The 19,057-nt window shown below is 44.4% G+C and overlaps 1 protein-coding gene across 9 annotated transcripts in view; it reads right to left on the reverse strand.

The window, feature by feature from the left end:
- Nucleotides 1–19,057, reverse strand: part of LOC143988956 (uncharacterized) — a 570,864-nt gene that overhangs the window by 29,297 nt on the left and 522,510 nt on the right. For 7 of the 9 annotated variants that reach the window (XR_013276941.1, XR_013276942.1, XR_013276943.1 and 4 more), the window contains one exon: nucleotides 15,125–15,224. The exons of the other annotated variants lie outside the window; for them this stretch is intronic. The gene's annotated coding sequence lies outside the window, so the exon portion shown is untranslated. The remainder of the gene's footprint in view (nucleotides 1–15,124; nucleotides 15,225–19,057) is intronic. 9 annotated transcript variants of the gene reach the window in all.

Raw genomic sequence — 19,057 nt, forward strand, 5'->3', positions numbered from 1 at the left:
CCACAGCACCCCCAGCATTGGTGTGAATGAGTTCAATAATATGCCCCAGGTGTCTCCCCCAGCCCCCCACATTGTTAGTATTTGGTAGTGCAATGTAACCTTCCCTGCACTGGTGGTCAGTGGCAGGAATTTTTAATCCCCTGCTTCTGCATTGGATTGGCAATAAATGTTAACCCCCCTCCTCCAGCTTGTTTATGGATTGGCAGTAAAACTTACAACCCCCCCCCCCCCCCCCATAACACGGTAACATGGTTCCGCACTGCTCTCTCTCTTTCCCCAGGTAGGGATTTTGCTTGTACTATAGGCAGAGAACATACATTTATTGATCTTATTATTTGCATTGCAGATACAACATTCAGGGTCTTGCGAAATGCATAGGCTTTATTGATGCTTGTTTTATGCCAGTACATGCTGGGTATTATTGATGTCTGCATTATGTTTGCATACTTCCCTGTCCACCTGGATGTACATTTTATTTTCTTACTGTGTATGTGTATTTACTGACCCAGCAACTTTTACATTTTATTGTTGCTCATGGATTTCCAACATTTGTAATAAATCTTTGTATATTTACTTTCATCTGTGTTGTGTACATTGGCTATTATGCCGGGTAACTCACAATCATTGCTGTTGCCGCTCTGTTACATAACATTTTGAAACAAATACATAAATTGATTTTGTCTTAGTGTTTTCCGTGGACATTGGCTAAACCTCTCTCACCTCATTTAAAGTCCCAGGGCTATTTTTCTTGTTTCTTTGTGCATTATTAGGGATGGAGGTGTCAGAGGGGTCACACCAGACCTTAATCTCCTTTTCTTTGGCTGTGTACTTTGGGTGACTGTCATGCTGAAATACCCATCCATGCCCTGGCTGAGGAAAGGAGGCTCTCACCCAAGATTTAAAGGTACATTGCTCCGTCTATCGTCCCATTGATGCAGTGAAGTTGTACTGTCCCCTTAGCAGAAAAACACCCCCACAGCATATTAATTCCACCTCCATGTTTGACGGTGGGGATAGTGTTCTTGAGGTTATGGGCAGCATTCCTCCTCCTCCATACATGGCGAGTTGAGTTGATGACAAAGTGCTAGATTTTGGACTCATCTGACCACAACACTTTCACCCAGTTCACTTGGAATCATTCAGATGTTCATTAGCAAATGTCAGACTGGCCCATACATGTGCTTGCTTAACCTTACGGGCTTTGGGATTTCAGTCCTTCACGGCATAGTGTGTTACCAATTGTTTTCTTGGTGACTATGGTCTCAGCTGCCTTGAGATCATTGACAAGATTCTTCCTTGAAGTTCTGGGCTGATTCCTCACCGTTCTCATGATCATTGAAACTCCACTAGGTGAGATCTTGCACGGAGCCCCAAATCGAGGGAGAATGACAGTTATTTTGTGTTTCTACCAATGGCGAATAATTGCACCAACTCTTGTCACCCTCTCACCAAGCTGCTGGGCAATGGTCTTGTAGACTGTTCCTGCCTTGTGTAGGTCTAGAATCTTGTCCCTGACATCCTTGGACAGCTCTTTGGTCTTGGCCACGGTGAAAGATCTGATTACTTCTGTGGACAGGTGTCTGTTATACAAGTAACAAGCTGAGATTAGGAGCACTCCCTTTAAGAGAGTGCTCCTAATCTCAGCCCGTTACCTGTATAGAAGACACCTGGGAGCCACAAATCTTGCTGATTGACAGGGGATCAAATACTTATTTAACTCATAAAAATGCAAATCAATTCATAACTTTTTTTAAATGTGTTTTTATGGATATTTTTGTTGTTATTTTGTCTCTCACTGTTAAAATAAATCTACCATTAAAATTATAGACTGATCATTTTTTTGTCAGTTTTTGTAAGTAGGCAAACATAAAAATTCAGCAGAGGATCAAATACATTTTCCCTTTCTGGAGATACAGACAACTACTCCACTTCTTTGAGAAAAACGGCCGATCAATTTGAGACCCCTCTTCCCTCACCCCGTTTGAGCGCCTTTTCACAAAAGAGGACTCCACTCACCACATGGTGTCGGAGTTATACCGACTCCTGAGCTCGGCCACCCATCTAAATAAATCCGCATACATCCGAAGGTGGGAAGGAGATCTAGGGCGAGAACTTACAGACACACAATTAACCTACTTATATCACTTTACCCACTCGTCTTCGATAGATTCCAAAAACCAGGAAACAAACTTTAAAATAATGTCCTGCTCGTACCATGTACCGGCAGACATGGCACGCATATACCCCTCCGAGTCAGAACTGTGCTGGCACAGGTGTGGACATAAAGGCACACTAATCCACATATGGTGGGATTGCCCCCTAATCAGACCCTTCTGGGAAGACATTAAAGACCAAATAAAGATTATAACGGAGACAGATGTCCCCTTCTCTCCAGTGCACTTCCTCCTGCATGTCCCTCCGACATCATCCAGCCAGTACAAAAAAAAAGCGTGCTGCCCCACCTGCTGAATGCAGCAAGGCGTTTTATCCCAATTTATTTTATATAAAATCTCTACTAGGGAGGAGTGGATCAGCGGAGTGAGTGCAGCCCGAGAGGTAGAATACTGGGTGGCGACCTGCGGGGGCTCCCGGGACCGAGTCGTCAGTACCTGGACACCCTGGTCGGAATACTCCGCAGATTCTAGCTACGTTCCCTCTAGCTTAGATAGAGCTTTACTGGAACCCTCAGATCCATCCCTTAAAACCCACAGGCAATCCAAAACTTAGAAGTAAAAACCTTGTCCCCCCGACGGACTGTAGCCCCCAGAAATCAGGTAAACAGAAGACCCTGGTTGGTGGTGGTGTGCTTGGTGTGGGTGCGAAGAAGGCTTCTTACAACAATGCAGGTACGCTCAGATCTCTCCCCCCCCCCCTCCATCCACCCTCTCTTCTTTTCTTCTTTTTCTCCCCTATTTTCCTTTTTCTGTACATCCTGAAGATTATATGCCTCCTTTACTTTGATGATGTAGGTTAAACATCCGATTGGCATCCCACTGGTGGTCATAGTTGCAAACAGCCTGGTGCGCGAGGGGGACAGATCCCTGCCACACCGGGGAAACTGAACATCTTATAGGCGTGTACACGGTGGCTTTTCGGTGCCCATGCTGTGCGCGGGGGGCGGTTTGATGGAGACCATTGCCCCCCCTTGCCCTCACTGCAGGTCGCGGGACCACACTCTCAGAACGCTGTTATGGATAGCTCCCTCCTGGCTCACCACCGGGGGAAAGAGATGTCATAAGAGAGGGCTGATATATCCCCCCCTATTTATCACACCACCATAGCTTCCATGTTACCGCCTCCGGGATGCCAACCATAAACCTACTAAAAGGGTGTAGGCCCCACAAGTCTTCCCACACAACACCCAACATCACCACTCTGGTGGTTGTACATGTTTTCTTGTTCATCTTGTTTATTTATACCGTTAGCATATGTAAGACCCTGGTGGGTCAACAATCATACTCTATGCAAAATGTTGAACATGTCTTGGTATATGTCTCTCTATAAATTTAAATAAAGATTATACAAAAAAAAAAAAATTCCTTCAATGTATGAAGCACCTGCAGCTCCTTCGGCACAGGAAAGCGCCCAGAAATGTATTGCCAAGTTCATGAAACAAATTAATAAAGAGCAGCGCTCCAAAATCCACCATACCCCACCTCTAAGCAAACTCAATGTCTAATTAATAAAATATATGGCCCTTAACTTGCCAAAATAGCTCAGTTGGGAGAGCGTTAGGGAGAGCGTTAGATTGAAGATCTAAAGGTCCCTGGTTCAATCCCAGGTCTTGGCAGCTGTTGAAGTGTTCCCAGGCGTTTGAGGATGTAGAATCAATCTGTATTAGTCATATAGAGGTTGATATATGGAGACCTGATGAGCAATCCATTTTTAATCTTTTATTTTAATAAACTTGTTTTTTTATGGAAAACACGATGATGTATGTTTTAGGACCCTTTTTACATGGTGTGAAGTCGGCAGTGTTTTGAGATCTGTCTACTGGGCAGAAACAAGGAGCACAGGAGAGGACCCCCATCAGCACTATGGGCAGCCGGGTGTAAACAAACTCTGCTGTCAGGTATTGTGCAATTTGAGCGCTACACTTTATTCATTTATTGGATTATCTAGATGTGAATCACTGTACAGCAGGGGTAGACAACCTTAGAATCAAGGAGATCTATCTCAACAACATGGGAGAAGTCAGAGATCATAGGGTGCAATGTCGCCCCTTCAACGCCTGATTTAAACCTAGAACTGTTGTCCTACCGCATCGCAATCAACAATCACTTTCGCCACCTCACTAGCTGCAAAAAACATACTTGAATTGCTTTTCAGAGGAGCAATGGTGCAAAAATCCTAGGGTGTACACATGCTACAGCAGGAATTATAGTGGGCACTACCACTACAGTGGGCACTACCGCCCGCCAAACGCAACCCATTCAACTAAATAAGGCCGCTCTGCAAGCGCCCTGCAACTGCATACTTGTGCGGGGTCCAAGGGCTTAAAGTAGTTGTTGAGTAGGCGATGCAACACCTCCTCACCTCCCACTTTAACTCCTTGGTCGCTGGACTGCACAAGATTACAGGGCACTTGCAGAGTTGCCTCATACACTTGAATAGGTCATGCTTGGCTTGCTATACCTGCCAAGCGTGACAGGGCATATAATTCTTGTAGCAGCCACAACAGGTGTACACCCCTGGCCACTACAGCTAAAGAGGGTGCAGTTATGGGGTAGTAAACGCTCTGGATGATATTAGCAGGGATAAGAGGCGGAGTGCAGTTGATATCACTCCGCCTTATACTACAGCTGGGACTGCAGAAGAGATATCAGCAGATGCGGCCACCAGCTCGCTCCATAGCACAGCTGAAACTACAAAAGTAGTCCCTCTGCTTATATAGCACTGCAATGCATTTGATGCGATGAGGATGGTGGGTCGGCAAGCCAAGGGCATGATCTACCAGTCATCTGGCTGTGATCAACTGGAAGATCACGATCAACAGGTTGCTGACCCACGCTATAAGGCCTCATGTACACAGAGCATCTGTTTAACCCCTCTGAACACCATTGCTCCTGGTAGAAGAATAGCTGCTTAAAAAACGTGGTAAAAGTGTTTAGGTGCGTCAAGCATGTTAATGGATTCCATTGGCCAAAATATTTTACTATTCTCACAATGGGAATGCATCAATGCCCAAATGCTTGATGCATCTAGCTTTTAGGCATGTTTACAAACGTTTAGGTGCGTCTAGCATTTTTTTGCTGCTTTGTTCAGCCTGTAGACACTCCTTTTTCTAATACGCCTGTAAATGCCTACGTGTGCATGGAGACATTGACTTACATAGAGGTGCTTTTACAGATTTTTAAAAAAATGCCCAACACCTGTAAAAGAAGCATTTTGTAAGCCATGTGTGCTTGAGGAAAGAAAAGGGGGATTTAGACCGATAGAACCGGTCTAAAAAAGGGTTACTATTGACAGCAACAATTAATTATTTTAAAGTTAAATTTTATTAAATATCAAAAAAGATTCTTTTCATTTACAACAATGCAGTTCCTCAAAAATAATCTCTTTTCAAGCCGACCTTAAATTGTGCTGCTAAAAGACAAATTGAACAAGACGGGACAAACATAAAACAACACTAAACACATCACATAAGTCCAGACACGTTGCTATAGTCTGCTAGAACCACTATATATAAATATAGTTATCTTTTTCCATTTGAAAGGACAATCAGTCCCATAACCGAATCACAAAGACCGGTTCTATTGGTCTAAATCCCTTTTTTCTTTTCTATAAGCATTAAAGTAATGACAGCAACACCTCACGGGGTTAAAAGGTCACTGGTTAATTAATTTTGGTGACCGAGTATCGTGTTTTTTTTTGCTTTCCCCATATCTCCCCATCCCCTTATGCACGTGTGATTGAGGCCTAAGTGTTCAACTGTTTTTAATTGTTAGTTTATGGTTGATTTTTTGTTTGCTGCTTGACTGCCGGTACACATATATGCCATGCGGGAACCAGCGTGATTCCAGTGCAGGTTCCGCATCGCATGTCACCTGCCAGTAGAACTGCCACCTCATCCCTTTAAACCCGGACACCTTTGAATTACACAGGTTCTGAGGCTAATTAAATGCATATAAGGCACCAAGTGAGTTTAATTACCACCTTAATCAGAGTTCTCTCCTCACACCCCAATATCTGAGCCCCCATAGGGTCACTGTACTGTACACCCCTGTACCTGCAGAGTTCTCCCCTCACATCCCAAACTTTGAGCCCCACAGGGTCATAGTACTGTACTCCCTGTACCCCTCCACTTATACACAGATCTCAGCTTACTCCTGTTGCTAGGTTACCAGCCACCATTTCCTCAGAGGCCCAGTGCAGCCAAAATATGTCATCTGAGATCCAATATAATAAATATATAGAATAATAGATTTCATTGCGTACATATGTACATTAGAAGAATGTCACATAAATAATAAAGGGACAGGCTCAGTACATGACAGTAGATTAATATTATGTCACACTCAGATAAAACACTCAGAGACAACATCTTCAAGGTGGGCACACTGAGGGAACTAACAAAGACCCCTTTTACACTGAGGCAGTTTTCAGGCATTTTAGCACCTAAAAAATGCCTCCCATTCATTGCAATGGGTGCTTTCACATCCGGGCCGTGCGCTTGCGGGGACATTAGAAAAAGTCCTGCAAGCAGCATTTTTGGTGCAGTTTGAGTGTGCTGTATATTCATTGCGATGAATGGACAGCACTTTCGAAAGCCCCTGAAAAGCGATTCGGAAGTGCCGCAACACGGGAATTTTCAACCACTTCTTTGGGGTTTGAAGGGCCCCGCTAGCAGCTGAAAAGCGGTGCTTAAACAGCGGTAAAGGGCTGCTAAAACGAGCGGCACTTTACCGCTAACACACGGACGGCCCCAGTGTGAAAGGTATCAAAGGGAAATACGCCAGTTTTGTGTTGTTAATATATGTGATGCGCTGAAATTTCAGTTGCTTAAAATTATTGACCGAAAATAGGGGTTTTAGCGTTGTGATGAAAGAAAAAAAATGGTGCCGATAATGGCTCCCTAAAATGCCTGCAATTTTACCTTGCTTATGGTGTGTTTTTCATAGGTTATGTGACTGAAAAAATGCATCAAAAACTAAACACGTGTGCATTTTTTAATGTGTTCTTCCTGCCTTTTCAATGCATGTCAATGGGGAGGTGTTATTCATTTATATTTATATTAATTAATCACTTCAATACCAGGCACTTTGACACCTTCCTGCCCAAGCCAAGTTTCAGCGCTGTCGCACTTTGAATGACAACTGCGTGTTCATACAACACTGTACCCAAACACATTTTTTATCATTTTGTTCCCACGAATAGAGCTTTCTTTTGGTGGTATTTGATCACCTCTGAGATTTTTATTTTTTGTGCAACAAATAAAAAAAGGAAAAAACTGTGCTAAATGTGAATGTATTGAGAAAGCAGCTAACACTCAAGCAAACAAAGCTAAATGGAATGGTAGGTAATTAGTGTGGTGCTTACTAGTGAGTGCAAATATATAAAAAAAGTGTAACTAGAAACACAATGTGAGTATTGGTGCCAAATACAAAAATGTCTAAATGGATGGACAATATCTGACAGCAAAAATATGCATAAATGTGCTGAACACAAAAGAAAAAGAAAAAAACTCAATGCGTGTAATGTCCAAACTGGAGGGATAAACTTCAATTTATCCTATGGCCAAATAGTCCACATGAACACAAAATGTGCAGATGCAATTCTTCCTGTAGAAAAACGCCAAAACAGAGAGGAACTCTACTAAGCGAAGAAAGGTGACAAGTTGTCTGTAGTCACTTCAGTGTAACCTTTCATTGATAAGAAAATGGGTACTCTTATGCCGCGTACACACGATCAAACAATTGGGTGGAAAAGTCCGGCAAACTGAAGTCCGCCGGACAATCCCCCTGTGTGTAGCCTCCGGCATACTTTTTTGACCCGAAAGTACGGCGGACTTAGAAAGTAGTTTTGCACTCCAATCTTCCCGCCAGACTCGCATTTCGGAGCACAATCCGGCCATGTGTGTGCTAGTCCGCCGTACTTTTGAAATGAGCGGACTTTTCCCACCCGGAGAAAAGTCCGCTCATTTCGAACGGGTCTCCAGGTAGGCGGGGCCCGCGAAGGAGACGTCGCTGGCCCCGCCACCTGGTATGGACTTAAAGGGGAACCCCAACGCCGGAAAAAAACGTCGTGAGGGTCCCCCCAGGTCCACATGAGACCCTTGTCCGAGCACGCTACCCGGCCGGCCAGGAAATGGGGGACGAGCGAGCGCCCCCCCCCCCCCTCCGGTGGCCCGGCAGAAGAACCGAAGAGGGGGACAAGACCCCCGAAGTCGGAAGAAGAGGCCGGCGGCGAGGAAGAAAGCCGGGCTCCTCCGCTAGCAAAAGAGCTACAAGAAGATAGCGGAGGAGTCCGGCGAGAAGACCCCCGAAGCTGTGCAATAAACTATTTTATCTTGTGTGTTGTGTTTTTTTTGTACTTTATTTTACAGGTGAATGGGTAGGGGTACATTGTACCCCATACTCATTCACATAGGGTGGGGGGCCGGTATCCGGGGGTCCCCTTATTAAAGGGGGCTCCCGGATTCCGATAAGACCCCCACCCGCAGACCCCGACAACCAACGGCCAGGGTTGTCGGGAAGAGGCCCTTGCCTTAACCAACATGGGGACAAGGTGCTTTGGGGTGGGGGGCCTCCATGTTGAGGGCACGTGGCCTGGTACGGCTCGGAGGGGGGGGGGCGCTCGTTCACCCCCCCTTTCCTGGCCGGCCAGGTAGCGTGCTCAGACAAGGGTCTGATGTGGACCTGGGGGGACCCCCACACCGATTTTTTTCGGCGTTGGGGTTCCCCGTTAAGTCCATACCAGCTGGCGGGGCCAGCAACGTCTTCTTCGCGGGCCCCGCCTACCTGGAGACGCGGTCGAAATGAGTGGACTTTCCTCCGCGTGTGTGGGCGAGTCCGTTCATTTCAAAAGTAGGGCGGATAGTACGGCGGACTTAGTACGCCATATTAGTCCGCTGAAAAAGTGCCGTGTGTGGGCAAGTAGCTCGTTCGGAAAGTCCTACGGACAGTCTGGCGGAAAGTCCGTCAGACTAAGTACGTCGGATAGTCAGCTACATGTGTACGCGGTATTACCGATAAAGTTGGACACACATGTCGTACGACAGTGAGTCAGTAAGGCTTGAAATCCTAGGTAGTCCGGATCAGATGTTGTACATGGGCGATGGTCGGATAAATCTGGTACCAGGTCCCGGATTCACAATCTGCGAACTCCAAGAAAACGTGCACTCAAGAATGAGTGTACTCAGGAATAGCTTCTCAAAGACTTATGTAGCGGCAGGCTCCTGAAGAGCACGTGCTATATGTTTTTCAAAGTAAAACTTTTTGGTTTGGGTCTATTTGTCTAAATTTGACTTCTGTGTCAGTCTGACTGGACTGTGAGATGTTCAGCCTGGCCACAGGGGGCACTGTCTCTGGTGGCAGGCGTGAAACTATGGTCTGGTTAGGCGCTTGAATTATTCCTTCTTGGAGTCAGGTCAGTGGGAGTGGCCTCTCGCTGTGCCCTCTGAGAGGGTATTTAAGATACGGACATCACGTGGTTCAGGGTTCCGGTCCAGTATGATGTGCTGTTTACTTGGTCCTGATCCTCCTGACCAGCCCCCAGGAAGGCTATGGCCTGGGGTGCGGATCCACCTAACTTTAATGCGTTGGGGCTGGCTAGCCCGAGGCAGGGTAACTAAAGGAGGATTCTGAGGTGGTTGGGTGCCATTTCCAGTTCGGGAGAGACCCATTGAACTTCGAGCATTCCAGGGGAGGACTCTTTAGAAGAACACCACCTGTGAGTTTGGTTTTCTTAACAGGAGCCTGGAAAGGCTGAAGTAACCGAGAGAATCCGGTCTTGTGGATATCGCCAAGCAGGCCGAAAGATCCAGGTATCCTACAAGTGTTCTACAGCTTAGTATCCTACGTGTTTTGCAACAACGTCTGAGACAAAGACTTTGTTCCTGAATAACCACCTTGTTGGCTGCTAGGCCTTGTAAGAGAGGGACTGTACAACCTGAGTGTTCATCCAGCTGTGAATAGCTATTCTCTGGATGCAGTCAAAGTAAGTAAGTTCCTTAACATTCATAGACTTTGACATTGAGAGTACCTGAACCTCCTTCCCAACCCTCTGATCCCAAGTTGAAAGACTGTTCAATGGTTCGCGTTTTTGCAATTGAGAGTACCTGAACCTCCTTCCCAACCCTCTGATCCCAAGTTGAAAGACTGTTCAATGGTTCGCGTTTTTGCAAATAAACTCCATTCAAGTGGATCTATTGTCAGTCTCAAGTTACTGGGCCATTTACCACGGGACATCCCCTTGACGTGTCACAAGGAGAACGGAAGGTAACGTTAAGCCCAAAAATAACCAGCAGCTCCTTCGGGGGTTAGTGCTACACTCATAATGGATACAAACAAACCCAAGGATAAACCGAGGAAAAAACCAAGCTTCACTTACCACCAGCCCGCAGACAACCAATTAACCTGTCTAACAGTATGCGTTAAAAACAGGGGTTTAGTCTGCACACATTTGCAAATGCATGCGTAAGCCACAGAGCCCCGCAAAGGCACCCCAGTATCTGTGGTACCTAACACTAATTTATGAGTGTCCCCACAGTGGAGGCACATGCATTCTGATGGATAGGTGAGAGCAGGTGGACTGAAGGGGAGCCACCCCTTCTTAAAGGTACAGGAGCTCACTGAACACCCAGCACAATGGCAACACAGGTGACAGTGAGACTGACCAAAAAACACAACAGTGATACAAAAAGATGCCACCCACTCACACCTATAGCTGGCTATCGCAGTAAGAAACTTTCATAATGGAAATATGAAAGAGAAAACAAAAGGGGGCTCCGGATGGTGCAGGTCAAAACCAATAGGCTTATTGGGATATGTCATAAAAAATATATAAATGACACGAGTAAAAGTGATCACAAAAATAAAAGTAAATATAAAAGCAATGTGGGGTGCAGTAAATGCTGTACTAACGTGTTTCGACACTAAGGGTCTTCAACAGGGGCATCTGTCAAAATCTCCCGCTATTGTGAATTGGATGCAGTTTCACACAGCATTAGGGCAGCAAGCTTAACAAATGTCTCTTAGACCTTAGAAAAGTTAGAAAAGTAAATATAAAAGCAATGTGGGGTGCAGTAAATGCTGTACTAACGTGTTTCGACACTAAGGGTCTTCAACAGAGGCATCTGTCAAAATCTCCTGCTATTGTGAATTGGATGCAGTTTCACACAGCATTAGGGCAGCAAGCTTAACAAATGGCTCTTAGACCCCTTTCACACTGAGGTGGTTTAGTGTGTCTTTTCACACCTTTCACACTGGGGCGGTGCGCTTGGGGGACGTTAGGAGAAGTCCTGCAAGCAGCATCTTTGGAGCGGTTTGGGAGTGCTGTATACAAAGCTCCCAAAACACCCTGCCCATTGAAATGAATTGGCAGCGCTTCCAAAGAGCCTGAAAAGTACTTCGGAAGCGCCACAACATGGGCACGTTTAACCCCCTCTTCAGCCGATAGCGGAGGTTAAAGGTGCCCGACAGCGGGGGTTAAAAGCGCTGCTTAAACATCGCTAAAGCAGTGAGCATTTTAGCTGCGACGGCTCAGTGTGAAAGGGGTCCTAATGCTGTATAGTGCCAAAGTAAATGAGCCCTTATTGTTGAACTATAGGCCAAAATTATTTTTTTTGGGATAGAGCAAGGGAGGGTTATAACCACTCCTGTCAGTTTTCTTTTCGCATCTGTGACTCGTTGTTGAGACTTCCTTTCACATTCTATCCCATAGCCAAATACAGGAAGTGAGAGGAAATCCCTCCTGAGTGAGGGAATCCCTGGGTTTCACCTGAACCCTGGGTGTCACTGAGGGAATCCCTGGGTGTCACCAGAACCCTGGGTGTCACCGAATTACGGATTTCCGAATTTCTGAATTCCAACTTTTTGGAAATTCAGAAATTTGAAAATCAGAAAAAAAGAAAGAATATCTGTTTAATTCTAAATAATAACTATTAAATTATAGGTATTGGAATTCCCTTTCAAATTTGTCTGTTAGTGAACGTAACGAGTACAAATTTATCCGAAGTTACGAATTATCTGAAATAACGAATGCCACATCTAAACAAATGGAACGTAACAATCTAATAATAATAATGAAACCTTTTTATTATTATTCATTATTTATTATTAATTATTTATTACTGATTTGTTCCCTTCCATTTGTTTAGATGAGGCATTTGTTATTTCAGATAATTCCAGGGGCGTAACTATAGGGGGTGCAGCAGTTGCGACCACAACTGGGCCCTGTGATGCAGGGGGCCCATGCAGCCCCCTCAGCATAGGCAGCTAGGGATACCAGTGCATCATGCACACGGGTGGCTGGAGGGTGACTAGCAGAGCTCCATGCTCGACTATCGCACTGGCTGCTCTTTAGTTGTGCATTCCCCGCATGACCTGTGTCCTCGGCCGGCTCCTCAGAGTACCCCTCTCCTGGTCCGCCCTCCCTGAGTCCAGCCCACACTGCACTGCATACTTCTCCCGGATAAACAAACTTTAAGCACACAGATGCAGTCCAGTCCTATGAGGACACTGCAGGCTTGTCTGCCAGCCCCCCTCCTCCTCGTCATACACAGATGATGAAAAGTCTTTCTGGGAGATATGCTGATCACCCGTCCAGCACACTGGATGGAGCCCAGACCAACATGGATGAGTGTGCGGCCTGCAGCTTGGTCATGGTGAGTGAGAGGACCCCATCCCCCACACACCATTACATACCCCCTCCATCTCCCCCTGGGGACAGGGACCCCTTCTCACGTGGGGACAGGGACCCCTTCTCACCTGGGGGCAGTAACTTCATCTGCCCTGGAGAAAAGGACCTCATCTCTTCTGGAGATGGGGACCCCATCCTGCCTAGGGACAGTCCCCCAATGGGGCACCTAAAAATGAAAAAAAAATTATTAAAAAAAACTACTGATACCAGTGGTGGAACTACAGGGCTCACAAAGGTCACACCTGTGACCACGCCCTGGAGTTCCACCGCCGGTCTCGGAGGGAAGGGCCCTGGCTGGGGTTCAGGGGGGCCCTTCATGGTTTCTTGCATCGGGGCCCTGAAGGCTCTAGTTATGCCACTGGATAATTCGTAACTTCGGATGAATTCGTACTCGTTAATTTAATAGTTAGTTATTGATTAAGCTGATTTTCTTTCTTTTTTTCAGATTTTCAAATTTTTTAGACATTCGGAGTTTCGAAAATCCGAAATTCGAAAAATTTGGAAATCTGAAATTTGAAAATTGTAAATTCGTAAGTTCAGAAAATCGAAAATTTGTAAATCCGAAATTTCCGAATTCAGAAAATTCGAATTTCTAAATTTCCGAATTTTCGAATTTCCACACTTTCAATTTTCCGAAAAAATCAAACAAACTAATGAAATGAAAATGAACAAATTTTTTGTCAGTGCACATGTCTAAAAGGAATATTCCTGAACTTTGTTTTATCTCATGGTTACTGTGAAATTGTGTGAATGCATCAATGCAGTGCATGTAAATATTGCAGAATATACAGCTTCATGCTACATAACTAAGCTCCATTTCATGCTGAATAAACTAAATTATTAATGTATCCTAAATAGAAAACTATCTTTGGATAGATTCCTACTCCAAAAGCATTTTATTAAAATAAATTTGACAAAAATCAAAAAAATCGATTTAAATTAAAAAAAATTTTTTTTTTTTTTTTTAAATATCATTTATTTATATCCATCCACTCTGCTGGGTGACTGGTGGCTACCAAGAGTACTGTACAGATCATCTATAGGAATTAATGGAGTGATGACACGTATGCTCGTTAGGGAGAGAGAACCCAGTCAGAATGTTTTCTTTGTAAAAGCTATGAATGAAACTATGACTGAAATAAAAAATGCTATACATGATGCCGTCTATTTCCAGAATTAACAGCATTTGTTTCTGAGTTCCCAGAATAAACTGTGTGTAAAGGCATTGGGGCGCCTGCCTTTACACACACATGACATTTAATGACATCCCAGTCTTAGTCCGTAGGGTTCAGTATTGCGTTGCCCACCCTTTGCAGCTATAACAGCTTCAAGTCTTCTGGGAAGGCTGTGCACAAGGTTTAGAAGTGTGTCTATGGGAATGTTTGACCATTTTCCCAGAAGAGCATTTGTGAGGTCAGGCACTGATGTTGGATGAGAAGACCTGGCTCGCAGTCTCCACTCTAATTCATCCCAAAGGTGTTATATCAGGTTGAGGTCAGGACTCTGTGCAGGCCAGTCAAGTTTGTGCACTGGTGCACAGACAAGTTGGAACAGGAAAGGGCCATCCTCAAACTGTTCCCACAAAGCTGGGAGCAGAAATTGTCCAAAATGTCTTGGTATGCTCACGCCTTAAGAGATTCCTTCACTGGAACTAAGAGGCCAATCCCAACTCCTGAAAAACAACCCCACACCATAACCCCCACCTCTACCAAATGATTTGGACCAGTGCAAAAAGCAAGGTCCATAAAGACATGCATGAGTGAGTTTGGGGTGGAGGAACTTGACTGGACTACACAGAGTCCTGACCTCAACCCGATAGAACACCTTTGGGATATATTAGAGTTGAGACTGCACTCCAGGCCTTCTCATCCAACATCAGTGCCTGACCTCACAAACGCACTTCTGGAAGAATGGTCCAACATTTCCATAGACACACACCTAAACCTTGTGGACAGCCTTCCCAGAAGAGTTGAAGCTGTTATAACTGCAAAGGGTGGGCCAACCCAATACTGAACCCTGCAGACTAAGGCTGGATTCACACCTATACAGTTTTAGTGCTTTTTGCATTTTGCAGATTTGCCCTAGAGTCCAAATAACATGGTTTCCTATGGAACACGATCTGTAGTGCAAATCAGCAAAATGCAAAGAGCACATAAAAATGCGTAGGTGTGAATCCAGCCTTAGACTGGGAGGCCATTAAAGTTGATGTGCGGTAACATTTTCGGTAGTATCAATGACTATGGTTGTTGTATTTTGCTCCTACCTTAAATGGACTTCCGTCATGTACATTTTGCTTTTGTTCATGTACGTTCACGTTACGCTTTTTACCTTTGTTGAAAATCAATGACGACTAATAAAAATTGCTATTTGAAAAAACAAAACAAAAAAAACAAGTTAATGTGCGTGTAAAGGCAGCTGTCACAATACTTTTGACAATATATTGTATTTCTGTTACCTGTTGATCCTGTCAATTGATCATATATTTTTCTACTTCCTATAACGTGACAACTCTGCAGTGAGATCATGTACTATATATATTGTACAAGATCTCATATATATAAATATATATAATAATATGTATTATAATAATAATTATAATAATAATAATAATAATAATAATAATGTACCATCACCCTGTAAGACAGAAGAGTCTAAAGCCCGTACACATGGGCTGAATGGTGGGCAGCATCGCTTGGTCCACTAGAAACCACCAGACACTCTGCCCGTGTACTGCAGCCAACAGAAGGCGGCCAGCTTCTATTAAAGGGACATGGCAGTCCCCCCTGTCAGAACACAATAGCACAGTAGGGGAGATAGCTGTACTAACATCTCTTAGTTAGTACATCGGCTCCTCTGGAGCTGTCAGGTTTTTTTTGTTCAGCCCTGAAAGAAAAAATGAGTAGTGTGTACTAGACTTTAGATGGACATGTTGTTTTGAGTTGATGGGGACTATTTCCCCCTGCTTGCAATGCAAATTTACACTTTGAATTTAGGGGACTGTAAACACACACACCTGAGCAGCGTTACTACCTGCAAAGGCAATGGATTGGGGTGTACATATGGCCACAATGCTTTCCACTGCGGCGCGACCAAATTTATCCGCACTGTCGCTCATGGCGGCCAACAGCGACTGACAGATGAGACTCAATCAACTGAATGGGGTGGTGGGGTTTTTAGGGGGTGAAACAGGCAACATAATGCCTCCTCAACACCTGTTAAACACCCTCCAAAGATCAATCCAATACTGATCGCTCTTCAGAGAGCAACACGAGTGTAAACAAGCCAGGATTCTGCCAATTCAGATCTGTGCAGTGCCTTGACACGCATTGGCTGAAAACATTCCGAGTTTTGAATCCACTGATGCTTTTCATGAGCCTTTCATGGGAGTTTCAGCACACGTCAACGCATGACAAACATACCTGTCCAAGGTAATAACAAAAGAACACAGAAAACAACAGACACGCAAATGTGAAGTCAGCCTAAGCGATACTCAAATTAAAACTGGAACTGAAGTCTAAAGTGGAGCTCAGCCCAAAAGTGGAAGCTCTGCTTGTTCACACCAGCCCCCCCCCCCCCCCCTCCACCCCCACTGCCATATTTGGCACTTTTTGTCAAAACCAGGTACCCGCTCCCTCTTCCCGGATAAGATCGCTGCACATTGATTGCGTTGATCTACTGAATTTTACGCCCCCTGCTGTCTTCTGGGAGACACAAGTCCTAGAAGAGAGTGGGACCTTTCAATAAGGGCAGCACAACTCACACATGCACAGTAGGAAACAGGCTGGGAAGCCGCAGGGCTTCACTTCCTATTTCCCTTATAAGGATGCCGCTCCTGCACCCAAAGCTGATGGACAAATCGGCTAGGGGTGCCGACATCACGGGATACCACTACAGGTAAGTATCCTTATATTAACCACTTCCCAACTGGCGCATGCTGATGTACTTTGGCAGAATGGCATGGATGGGCAAATGGGCATACCTGTACGTCCCTTTAAATTTGGGGCCACGCCATCATGTGCATGCCGCCATCGCGTGCATGCTGGCTGAGACCTCCGTGAGTCGGATCACAAGTCCCGTGGACTCGATCACCGCGGGGATACCCGCGATAGTCTCACGGGAAGGAAGAACTGGGAGATGCTAATGTAAACAAGCATCTACCTGTTCTGCCTAGTGACAGTGTCACTGATCTCTTCTCCCTGTGATCGGGAGGAGTGATCAGTGACGTGTCACACACAGCCACACCGCCCCACAGTTAGAAACTCGCCCCAGGACACACTTAACCCCTACACTGCCACCTAGCTATTAACCCCTTCACTGTCAGTGTCATTTAGACAGGAATCAGTGCATTTGTATAGCACTGATTGCTGTATAAATGACAATGGTGTCAAAAATGTCCAATGTGTCTGCTGTATTGTCACAGTCACGATAAAAATCGCTGATCCCCGCCATTACTAGTAAAAAAAAAAAAATTATTAAAAAAAATGCCATAAAACTGTCCCCTATTTTGTAAACGCTATAACTTTTGCGCAAACCAATTAGTTAACACTTATTGTGATTTTCTTTACCAAAAATATGTAGAAGAATACATATTGGCCTAAACTGAGGAAAAAAAATATTTTTTATATTATAACAAAATGTAAAATATAATGCTTTTTTTTCAAAATTGTTGCTCTTTTTTTGTTTATAGCGCAAAAAATAAAAACCACAGAGGTGATCAAATACCACCAAAAGAAATCTCTATTTGTGCGGAAAAAAGGACGTCAATTTTGTTTGGGAGCCATGTCGCACGACCGCGCAATTGTCAGTTAAAGAGACGCAGTGCCGAATCGCAAAAAGTGGTCTGGGGCTTAAGTGGTTAACATTCATGAGCTACACTATTTGTAGCTCCTGACTAGGGTTGTCAAACGCCAGTAAATTTACTGACAGTTTGTAAAAATCTGTGATTTTTTTATAACTACCAGTAAGGGCTCTTTCACACGGAACGGATCCGTGATGATCTGCCCCGTGGACATCCGCTTGCTCAGCGGGGATCGCTCTGTCGATCCCCACTGAGCAGGCAGAGGACAGGTTTGTCTCTGCACACCGTGCAGGGACGGACCTGTCCGAGCACCGCTCTCCCCTATAGGGAATCGGATGAGGACGGACCGCAGAGTCCATTGTCACCCGATCCGAACCTCAGACTTTTTTCAGATCGGAGCGGGTCGGACGTCATCGGACATGTCACCGCTGACATCCGACGCTCCATAGACCTCTATGGAGCATCCGTTCAGGTCCACCTGAAAAAAGGCGGACTTGAGCGTATCAGTCGCGTGAAAGAGGCCTATATATCAGGGGCTGATATTTTCATGCTGTGTTGACTTTTTAAGTGTAAATCAAGCAAATGACTTTGGTATAGGTATTGTCAGTGTTTTCATATATGTTTATACTGTTCAAATATTCACTGTTTTAGTTTTAAATAGGAGTTCTGTAATTTCTTATGCCAGTAAAAAATGTGCTCCGCCAGTAAATTTTCCATGTTTTGTCAGTAAAAAATACTGTAGGAGGATGGCCACCCTGTTCCTGACTTTTCTTTTTTTTTTTATTTATACAGGCTGGAACTCCTCTTTAAAAAAAAAAATATGAGCAGGCAGAAATTTTATTGCAGACACAATGAGGTTGATTTATTAACGGCAAATATACTGTGCCCTGCAAGTCCACTTGTTCTAGATTTAAGGGGAAGCTCTGAAATGAGAGGAAGCTCTGCTGATTTCCTTCATTTAGTCTCTTTTTGTATATAGTGCAAAAAAATGTAAAACTGCAGAGTTGATCAAATCCCACCAAAAGAAAGCTCTATTTATGTGGCAAAAAAAGACATACATTTTATTTGCATACAGCGTTGCATGACCACGCAATTGTCAGTTAAAATAAGTAGTGCAGTGCCGTATTGCAAAACATGATCTGGTCATGAAGGGGAGTAAATCATAGATTCCAGAGGGCATGTGGTTAATAAATATAAATATATATATGTAAAAAAAGGTATGTAGCGCTGCCTTTTAAAATACACCACCTATTATGTGACACAAATCAATAACTGTAATAAATACGTACATAAATGTGCAAATGTAAAAACACTGTGCATCCATAAACGTGCAAAACACAGTAGTGTATAATATTTAAAAAGTGCAAAATCACATATATAAAAAGTGATACATCCAAA

The sequence above is a fragment of the Lithobates pipiens genome, unplaced genomic scaffold (genome assembly GCF_037356315.1).
Source record: "Lithobates pipiens isolate NorthernLeopardFrog02 unplaced genomic scaffold, aLitPip1_a1.2 Scaffold_18, whole genome shotgun sequence".
Taxonomy (NCBI): domain Eukaryota; kingdom Metazoa; phylum Chordata; class Amphibia; order Anura; family Ranidae; genus Lithobates; species Lithobates pipiens.